This window comes from Rattus norvegicus, chromosome 4 (genome assembly GCF_036323735.1).
Source record: "Rattus norvegicus strain BN/NHsdMcwi chromosome 4, GRCr8, whole genome shotgun sequence".
Lineage (NCBI taxonomy): Eukaryota > Metazoa > Chordata > Mammalia > Rodentia > Muridae > Rattus > Rattus norvegicus.
The window spans coordinates 25,997,345-26,005,526 of record NC_086022.1 but is presented as its reverse complement, the minus strand read 5'-3'; the positions used below and the strand labels follow the sequence as shown (position 1 = coordinate 26,005,526).

Sequence of the window (8,182 nt, the reverse complement as noted above, 5' to 3'; positions counted from 1 at the left end):
ATTCTTCCATTTACTGGTTCCACGGCCCGTGTAAGTCACCCACACTTCCTAGGTTTCAGGGTCCTCACCTATAAAACATATACAGTGGCTGCCTCAGGAAGTAGTGAGAATTAAAGGCGATTCCGGGTATAAAATAGCTAACCCAAATCTGATTGGCACTTCACTGTTTTCAAGCCAAAGCAGAATTCCCTTCCCTTTCTATTATGCTCTGGGGAGGATCTGATCGTTCATGAGACCTTCAGGCAGAGCTCTCTGAGATCATCTTGCTTCTTGAAGAAAGGTCCATGCAGATAAATACGTGGTACATGGAGCCTGATGTGCCTTGGCTCTCTGTATTGAGCCTAGGCTACTCCTCTCAGCCTTCATCACCCTCTGAAGACCCTGTGTATCTTTACCTTGGCTTTAACTTTTCCAATAGTACTAATAGTCTTAATAATCTTGATATTATTGTTTATACCTTGCATCATCGCCTAATGTTTTAAATTATCTTTGAAAAGACATAGAGCAGACATTAAGATACATGAATGACTAGCCCGTAAGCTGTATAACATTTGAAACTCAAAAGGGAAAGACACACTAAGTGCACATTGTAACGAAACATTACGTCTTGTCTTAGGTCACTTGGAAGTCATCTTCGTGTCCCCTTACTCCATTTCTCAATATCTGCATCCCTGTTGGTCTCCCTGAAAACTGACTAATTTTTCACCTTCAGTACAGTTGTTCTGGCATCCATGAAGAATCAGGGCTGCTTTATGCAAACCAGGCTATGATATTCTTCTGTTGAGTACCGCCTGTGCCGGACATCGTTAGCAGCAGGTGGGTGTGTCGTTACAAAGGTTAAAAGTTGCACCATTTCGCCCTAGTGCCCTGACCCTCCACCTCTGTCTTCAGCAGGACCCATTGCCAGCCCCGTTTTTCACTCCATGTCCTCTCTCTGGTATGTGGAGCGCCTCTTTGATTTCCAAGGTTTCCACACACAAGATAGTAAATGCGATTACAGTGACAAGAAATCTGTAAATGGTACGTTTGTACAGAACATAAATAAGCAACTTCTGTCCTGAGAGAGGAGACTATGGTGACGATGATAAACAGTTATCAGTTTCTAATTCTTGCCCTTGGGCCTTGACGAAATCATTACTGGTCGCTTCATTTCACTTACAAGTTTTGCTTTTGGTTTTTTTTTTTCTTTATGTTCATGACTACACTGTCATAAAGTCTCCACTTCTAGCAGTATTCTTTCGCTATGTTAACCTTATAAAACGTGATGGACCTTACTTTCTGTTTGTCTCTTCTCTACAAGTTAAAGTAAAACAAGGCTTATTTTATTCATTGATTATTGGCCGGAGTTCGCCGATCCTGTAACTTTCAGTCTACATTCTATTGCATTAGAGATTGTTAATGGCGTGTGGAGTTCGAGAACTGATTAAACTTTAACTGCTGAGGTAAGCTTGAAGGCGTTTAGTCTGCAATAAACACATATCCACAAGAGTCACCCAAGAAGGACCTTTTCCCTAGATTCCAGTGGTCACATTTTACATAGCCACAGTGCGTATCAATACCAGGAACCTGACGTTGGACCCACATAAGCACACAGTCCTGTGTGCTCTTGTCATTGTATGTGTTTGTATAAGCACAGCTGCAACCAAGGTGTAGGAGGAGTGCCCGGTGCCACTCACTGATGCAGCATGTCCCTTCTGCACTTTTCCTGCCCACCACTCACAACTCCTGATGATCTCAGCTCTGTTTATTATTTATACAACTCCATCCTTTTAAAGTTATTGTATAAATTTAGGACACAAGACTCGGATGATTCAATCTGGTTCTAACCTGAAATCTTCCTTCCCAAAGTCCAGATTCCATAATACTAGGCATGCTGCCTCAGTGGTTCTATACAGCTGGGATGCCTTTTAACCACAACAGTGAGACGCCTAGCAAGATATTCCTAATGGTACACAGGTGGTACTCGGATATTGGGTGTAAGCAAAGCTGTGTAATTGGACTTAAGGCCACTCAACAGGAGGGCGAATCATGGATGGTACTAAAAACCTCACCAACTACCCAGAGCCACTGGATTAGCTACGAGGCTGTGGATCTTAGAAGAGAGCCTACTATTAACACTCGCTAGATCAACATAATTTTTTTGCTGCATTTTAAATTATATTTTTATACCCACAGGCAAGGGTGGCTCTAACCCTTCAAAAAAGAAGCATCTCTTTGACCCTAGAACTCTCAGTCCTAAATGGAGTATCTTTGGCCAACCCCTCCCCTCAGGGCTCAGGGATGATTGTAAGAGCCAGAGGGGATAGAGGACACCAAGAAAACAGTGTCTTCCAGACACTCCAGGACTGATACACACACGCACTCATGTGCGTGGCAGGATGCACAAGCTGCACAGGTCTAAGCCAGAGATATTCCTAGGACTTAAAGGGAGAGAAATAGAAACAATCTCTTCTCCCTAACCAAGAAGCTATCTCCAACTGACATCTGCTTGCAAAGGGAACATTTGTTTTCTCTGATGGAATCTCACCAGGAATATAAACCACACTTCAGGGTAGGGCCCATGGCCAGCAATAGGTGGCCAACACAAAATAAACTCAATTGTAGTTTTGGAAACTCTGTCATCTCATAATGCTTTGTCTAGGATTTTTTTTCTTTTCTTGTTTCTTACAGGTCTTTTGCTTATATGTTACAATTTCTGATATGATACAATGTATGTTTTACAGATTCTGTTTTGCGTCCACCTCTTGTGGTAGTATCAATTTCAAACCGTGGCTACTGTTAGAAATATTTAGTGATTTCTCTATGGTCGGTCTGCATTTGTGTTTCCTCTGTGATTACTGTTAATGTCTTGTTTGCCATCCCTGGCTTCTCTCAGCAAAATGTCTGCTGTGAACCCTGCTCATTTCTCATGAGATTTGGCCCTTCGATTATGGAGCCTTGAGAATCCTGTGCGTTCCTCTGTGGGGGTGGGGGTGGTCTGGGTGGGTGTGGTCTGGGTGGGTGTGGTCTTACGGATGAGCAGAGGGCCTCCTGTGTGTTAGGTGAATACCCCAACCCTGAGGTACGGTTCTAAATTCTGAGCTGCAGTTCTCTCTTTTCTGTTTCCAGCTGCTTCTGCTTGACTTCTCATCACCTTATTTACTCACTTTAAGACACTGTTATTATTATTCTTCCCTTTTCGTCCCACTAGGAGTCAAAGCTCATGGCCTTCTGTGTGGCTGGCAAGCTGTGTCTCACTGAGCTTTATCTCCATGGTCTTCACATCTTAGTAACCAATGTTGTAGAACAGAATGTTAACATTTCAATCAGGTTCAGTTTATCAGATGTCCTTTTATGGATCGTATTTTAGTATTTAGCCCCGAAATATGCAAGCTGCAGACTCTGGGGATTTTCTCCTTTCCATTCCTACAATTATTAGATTTTTATATCCTGTTTTCCATTCTGAGTTACTTTTTCTAAAAAGCCTAAGATTTCATCATTTTCCTGACCGTTCTTTCTCCCTCATTTCCCCCTCCACCCCATTTCTTTCTTTTCCTTTCCATTACTCATAAACTTATCATTGTTTTGGTTTCATACATAAATATGTATTTCATTTTATGCATACTAGAGCATTATCACATCTGTCTTCTAAAATGCCCCCAGCACACACTGACTATTACATAAACCCATTTTCTGTTACTATACCAAAATGCCCGAGTATTAGTTTTCCAGACTGAAATCCTCAAGAGCTTGGTACTCTTGGTTGGGCCCTTTTGGCTGCATCACATCCTCACAGACATGTCTTGGCAGATATGTGATGGTGAGGCAAGAAAGCAGGGGAAAAGTCAGCCTGGCTCCCTTGACTCACTTCACAAGAACTTCTTAGAAGAACCCTCATGACCTCTTACTAGACTCCTGACTTGCAAGTCCCACCTCCTACTGATGTCTCCTGACTGGGAACCAAACTCCTCCACATGCACCTTTGAGATACACCTTTGGATTAAAGTCTAGCCATTGTCCCATTCCCTTCCTGACACTGCCCTTTGGTGTACAGTATTTTGGTAAGCTTGCAGAAGCCCAACTAATCTTCCTTCAACATCTCTCTTTATATTTATTGTGACATACCGGATGCTTTATTTCCAAAGACTTACCTCTGCATTCCCGTTTTGAATTGATTTCCTGTGCTGAATTTATTAGATATAGCTGTCTTTGTGGAACCTTAAGATCATGCCTCACATGTACTTTCTTTTGCTTTTCTTCTCCATCAATATAGACAGATCTGTTGAATAGAGGTGGGAAATGGGGTGCCCCATGTTAGACCTGATTTATTAAATAACCCCTTGTAAGTTTTATTTTTTTATTGATTTCTTTTATTTCACATACACACACACACACACACACACACACACACACACACACACACACACACACATTTTGCGCACACCTAACAATCCCTTGGGGCTGGGGATTTAGCTCAGTGGTAGAGCACTTACCTAGGAAGCTCAAGGCCCTGGGTTCGGTCCCCAGCTCCGAAAAAAAGAACCCAAAAAAAAAAAAATCCCTTATATAAGACCTCATCAAGTGGCTGACATCTGTCTTCCTCAGGGATGATTTTGACTATTTCAGTTACTTGGATGAGCCATATGTTTTGTGATGGGTGATCTTGGCTATAAGCTTGATGGAATTTAGAACCACTGAAAGGACACACTCCTAAGGATGTTTGGGAAAGAGCCTCAAGAGGATTTTTTTTTAAACTGTGGTACCTTCCATTGACCATTCAAGATACTACAAAGGGGAGCACACCCACGCACCCCACTTCTTTGGCTCAGTGCCTTTGCTGCTGTTGTTGCCATCCTCCACTGATGCTGAAGCTGACCTCAGACCCAGCACCTTTGTTCTTCCAGCATGATTCAGCACCAGGGAGCTCCCAGGCTTTCAGCATCAGAGGAGCACCAATGGCAGCTGCCTTGTGAACTGAGCAGCCTCTAGAGTCTCTGACACTGCAAGGCACGGCCACCATTGCTAGACTACTCGGTCCTGATGTATGAATCAATCTAATAGATTGCTTTTGGATATAAACACATTCTATTGGTTTCCAGCCCCTAGTGGACCTTAACTCATGCATTTCCAATTTAAAAAAGCATTTATTTTTTGCCTTGTGATTTTTCTTGAGTTTTTTTTTTTTTTTAATACAGTATTTGAATGTTCTAGTGTGCTGTAAGTTAAATTCTTCTTTCTCCTCAAGTTTTACTTTTGGGTGCCCTAATATATAATCTTTCATCTGCTGTTTGTTTGTTTGTTTTTTTGTTTGTTTTTGTTTTTGATTTTTTTTTACTCTGTGTATGTGTGTGTGTGTGTGTGTGTGTGTGTGTGTGTGTGTGTGTGTGTATGTGTGTGTAGAAGTGTTCTTTATCAATGTGTGGGTGGAGACTGAACATGGAGCCTTGTACATGCCAGGAAAGCACTTTAGTGCTGAGCTATATCTAGTTTTGTTAGTTAAAAATTATTTCTTTCCTCTTTTAAGATTACAGTGTAATTATCTCACTTCCCTCTTTTCCTCACTCCAAACCTTCCCATATACTCCTCCTTGCTCTTTCAAATTCATAAACTCTTTTGCATTAGTTGTTGTTATACATATTCCTAAATATTATATATATAGTCCATATATATATATATATATATATATATATATATATATATATATATATATATATATTCCATCAGTACAACCTGCCCAATCTGTATAATTCTACTCATTATGTATGTTTCAGGATTGGCCATCTGGTCTTGCATCCCCAACTGATATGTTCTCTCCTGGAGAAGACTATTTCTTTCAGTCTCAGTATTCCTTAGTTGCCTGGAGTTCTTTATGTAGAGTTGAGGACAAAAATGTCTTTGCTTACCTAGAGAGGAAGGGTGGGGAGGGAAGAGGAGACAGAAGAGAAGGATAGAGAGAGATCCTGTCCTAGGTTTTCCAAATAGGTTCTATACCTGGACTCATCTCCAACACTGAGTCAAAATTGTGGTGAGGTGAGTCTTGGGAATTTGTTGAAGTAAAGCTTTGAATTCTGCACTTCACATGAATCTTGTCCTAACCATGTGTGTACCTTTCTCAATTCCTCAGAATACAAGGAAACTAATTCGCTTTTTTGTTGCACTAATTTACTTTCTCGTTCCTGCTACATGATGAGGCAGAGGAGGAAGGGGAGGAGACAGAGTCTGGTGTGGCCAAGCCTGGTCTGGAACTCTGGGCACTGATTCTCCTGCCTGCGCCTCCTAAATGCTGAGAGTGAAGATATTCCCTTCACGCCTGGCTCTGAGTTCACCTCTGAATGCACCATTTTCCAGAGCAATTCTCTCCTTGACTTTGCCACCCAACCCTGAAGTGGTCCACTGTGGCTTCAAGCACAACCTTGCCCTGGGCTGCTGTAGTTTTCTACCCTCTGATGTGCTGACCAACGCCTTTTGCTAGCCTAGGTAAGTTTCAAATTAGGAAAGCAGAGAGAGAAAAGAACAAGTTGACTCTGTCCTTCAGGCAGCCCTCAGGCAAGTCACGTAGAAGCTAATGAGTAAGATCTGCTCTGCTCTCTCTGAACCAGCAGCAAAGATACCACAGTGGGGACATAGGCTGCTGTCCTCAAAATTAACACTGAGCAAGGGAATCCGGAAACACTGCCCTGGTTTTCCTAGTGGTTTGTTCTTCGGAGTTTAAAAGGCTGTGTGATGACCATTTCCATGGGCAGATTAGAGCTCACAGGCCCCTGCTGTCAGTTTGGTTGTCGTTCCTGAAGTGACCTTCTGAAAGGCTTTACGGATTCTGTCCCTTTAGCATGTGTCTGTGCCTGACATTAATACAGCTGAGGCAACATAACTGAGTGTTGCCACCGAGGCAGAACCATCTTCACCACTTACATTTTCGGCATTTGCATCTGTGCATTCTAACCGGGTTCCTGTTCACGGGTGAGCTTGTGGCATTCTGCCTGACAGTTCAGTCTCTCCACTGAAGCATCGAGCCTTTCACACACATGTGGTCCATGTGAGTCCGAGGTTAAGTTGTAACCCTCATGGAGATTTCCGGTTGTTCTCCTCTTTCTGCCTTCTTAAAAATATTTTATCGTTACAGTCTTCCTTCTATTCTGGTTTGCAAGTAATAGGCTATTTCTATCCTTACAGCTCTGGGAAAGTCACAGAAGTTATGCTTGGCAGGGCTTAGGTCACGTGAGAATTCCTCTCCACCTCTGTTGATTTCTTATTCATTCTATTTACTTACGGGCAAATTATTCTACAAAATCCAAATTTACTTAGATTTAGCTAGTTCCAACCCACACTGTCATGCCTGAGTTCAGACGTCCAAAGTCCAGGGGGGACCTGTTTGAAATACAAGAGCAACAATGATCATTCTCTTAATCTTTTGCTGAGAGAGAGGGAGCAAGAGACAGGGGAGGGAGGGGTAGGGGAGGGGAGGGGGAGAGGAGGAGAGAGAGATTTACATAGAAGGTCACTGAAAGAATAAATATGCACTTTGACATTATAAATATTGTAATTATCTCCAAGTAATTGAAATACAAACCTCACTGTACACATTAGTGACCCTAAAGCCACCATGACAAATACCACAGAGAGCCATGATTAGCCACAAAGCAGTCTGAAGGCTGCAAGACCAGGGACAAGGTGCCTACAAGTTTGGTCTCTTCTGAAGTCATTCTTTGTGGCGTGTCTGCAGACTTGGGACCAACTGTAAAGGCCCAACATTAACTTAACTGTCCTCTTTGAAAGGCCACATCTTCTAACCTAGGGAACCTGAGGATACTGTTTCTATGGCAACGGCACTGAGCCTAAATGCAAAGGGTGGTTATAGCTTGGTATCTATTTGTTGGTTATTAACCAGAACAAGTAATTTAGAGTCAATTAATGCATAATAAAATGGGCAAAGATATCAGCACAATTACCTAAGCCACCATCATGGGCCAGTTATAGAGTAGAATTCATAAAAATTAGCTTTGGTAGCTTGGTGAATTGCATGCTTTCTATCAGGAAGATGTCCGATATCAACCTGTCTCAAAAATAGAAAAATAAAAATGCAGGTTTCTAGTTTGCTGTCTAGTACTGTGATGAACCAGCAAACATCACTTGGGGACTGAGGAAAGGGTTTATTTGGCTTGTACTTCCAGGTCATGGTCCATCACTGAGGGAAGTCAGAGCA

General features: G+C 42.2%; 1 long non-coding RNA gene across 1 annotated transcript in view; it reads right to left on the bottom strand.

Annotated features, from left to right (window-relative positions):
- Positions 1-7,292, bottom strand: part of LOC134486666 (uncharacterized) — a 25,225-nt gene extending 17,933 nt beyond the window's left edge. The window contains exons 1-2 of the long non-coding RNA XR_010066009.1: positions 6,892-7,292; positions 4,131-4,258 (exon numbers count right to left, since the gene is read on the bottom strand). This is a non-coding gene — a long non-coding RNA (uncharacterized LOC134486666). The remainder of the gene's footprint in view (positions 1-4,130; positions 4,259-6,891) is intronic.
- Positions 7,293-8,182: the final 890 nt, after the last annotated feature.